The 2,605-nt window shown below is 37.2% G+C and overlaps 1 pseudogene; it reads right to left on the bottom strand.

Annotated features, from left to right (window-relative positions):
* Positions 1-1,043: 1,043 nt before the first annotated feature.
* Positions 1,044-2,309, bottom strand: LOC143662408 (renin receptor pseudogene; annotated as a pseudogene).
* Positions 2,310-2,605: the final 296 nt, after the last annotated feature.

The following is a 2,605-nucleotide window of genomic DNA, read 5'->3' as shown; positions in this document are numbered from 1 at the left end:
TTCACAAAAACAAACAAGCAATCCCAAAAATAACAAAACAAACAAACAAAAATTCAACAAATGCTGTGCAATAACGGGATACTCACATGGAAAAATAATAAAATGTGACTCCACCATACAGGATTAAAAAAAAAAAAAAAAGCAGTAACCCAGAAAGAGTTTGGAAGCATCTGCTGAAGACCTTTTTTTTTTTTAAGAATCATTAACTTTGTCATTCTTTATAGACGTTGATCCACTTCCACATGAAAAGTAGGACTTGTCCACTTGCATTTAATATCCTCTAGAATGAAACTGTACCACAAACCATAGAAACTTACCCAGAAGGAAAGTTTATGAAATAAAAATATATTATAGTCATGCCCCAAAATGTGGTCCCAACGATTTGTTTTTGTGTGTATAATTATACGCATTGCTGCCTCCACAAAGCTAGTTTCTTCTTAGGTCAGTGTAGTGTTTTTATCCACACCAGACCATATGGATCACAAGACTTTCAGAAGAGGTTAATCAGAATAGGCTCAAAACTAAACAAATGTGTAAGCACATCCATATTTTAGGGCTGCTCTAGGTAAAAAATATTTCCTCATCTCCAGAGATATTTACATAAAATTGAGACATTTACAAATACTTCATAGTATATAGCAGCCCAAACATGATTTTTGCCAATCCCTTGTAAGGAAGTTAACCCTTTGTAAGTTTCTCTAGTAAATTCTGTGCATTTTTCCAAAATAAATAACACAAGCTATTCTAAATTGGTTTACATTTATTTTAGTGCATATTTTCAAGTATTAAATGGAATAAAATTATGTTATTAATGGTTATATTATATTTGAGCATATATGGCCCTGATCACACAATTTGACTTACATTAATACTAAAATTCACTCTAAAAAAAGTCACAGGTACACACAAAATAAAGAACAAAATTTGTTTTGTTTCGTTTTGTGAGTTTAGATGTACTATCTACTTTAAACCATACTAAAAGATTTATTTTAACAAAACAGCCTATTTCCAAAGCTGTTTTCTAAATCTGGCATAAGGTAAATTCAATCCATTCAAATCTTCTGGTTTGTTAGACTATAAATGATGCTATCATATCCAGGATTCCTGTTCCAAATATTGTGAGGGATAATATTCACAGCCAAGGCCAAGGTGTTCATTACCCAAAGTACTATGTTGAAAACCACAGGATACTCAAAGTTATACTTATATGCAAAGGTTATAGGGACAGGCTGGATTGTTTGTCAGTCTTGCCTCAAGAATACTCCTTGGCTTCCTTACAAAGCCCATGATGAATGACTTGATGGTCACTAATTTTAGCACTGCATTCTCACCATAAAGACTGTATATATCAACTGCAAACTTGCCATGCATTAACAAGAACCTTAGAAGCATCCCTGAATTGTTCAGTGTCTTCCCTGTAATGTTTCCCAATTTCATCCAAACCTACCAGCTCTAGTGAAAAGAAATCAGGAGAATGATCCTTGGCTAGATGCTTATGTGGCGACAACAAACTTGAAATATGTAGCACTTGCAGTTGAGAAAGAAAGAGTAGGTCAACTTCATTGTTTCTACTCAGAGAATTGAGAGGAAGCAAATTGAAAATAGAGTTTTCTTGAAACCAACCATTACAGAGCTATCTTAAAGGTTACGGAAAGGTCTTCAAAAATGGAGTTTGCCTTCCCCACCACATACACTCTTTCCTCACTGGGAGCCAACTGCAAGACTACAGTAGTTTCTTCAGAAAAGAAGGAATGAATGGAATTAGCAACTCTGTGAAGACTAAAAGAAACTGTGTTCTCCCCCTTGGAGATGACACTACCTGGAGATAGAGCCAGTTTATCTACTTCCTTCACCATCACCATAACAGTAGCTCGAGGATGATGGAATAAGGTTAACCGCTGCAAGTCCCCACCAAGGAAGGTCTCCTTTCATGGAGAAGTCCACAGACAATACAGCCACATCTGGGCTTCCCTCGCCCCATCTAGGCCAATGTCCATCTGGGAAACCAACAGACCCTGGTGATCTTTATATACTAAACTCGTTCCCCAAAAGACCTGTGCCACAACATGTATAATGGAAAAGGTCCTTATTTTGGAGCCAGCTGACCTGGGTTCAATTCCAGTTTTGCTACTTGTTGGCTGTGTCATGTCGGGAAATGGATTTAGGCCTGATTCCCCTGTCACAAGAAGGATAGGAGTGCCAGCACCGCCATGGTTCCGCGGTGGCCTCAGCAATGCGCAGCGAGAAGGAGGCGGCCCTCGGGCCGTGTGCGACCACCCGAACACGAGCTGAAGACTATTTTTAGGCATGTTTTGCAGCAATTTCTAGCATCTATTTGTATTGCTATGTGCACCCATATTTTGGACTTCAACCATTTGCATATGCAGTAGTAGTACTATAACTGATGTTCCAAATTTGGTACTACTCTATATTTGGGACTTCATAATTCCCACCTCATTATAATATATGAATATTAAACAAATTGATTTATAAGAAGCAAATCACTTCTTCAGTCATGGTAAATAGAATAGCCACAATCCCATAGTACTAGGTTTAAACAAAGATATCTAGGAAAAGGGCAACTTAATTATGCCTTATATTCGTA

The sequence above is a fragment of the Tamandua tetradactyla genome, chromosome 18 (genome assembly GCF_023851605.1).
Source record: "Tamandua tetradactyla isolate mTamTet1 chromosome 18, mTamTet1.pri, whole genome shotgun sequence".
Taxonomy (NCBI): Eukaryota; Metazoa; Chordata; class Mammalia; order Pilosa; family Myrmecophagidae; genus Tamandua; species Tamandua tetradactyla.
This window is presented reverse-complemented; position numbering and strand designations above follow the sequence as displayed.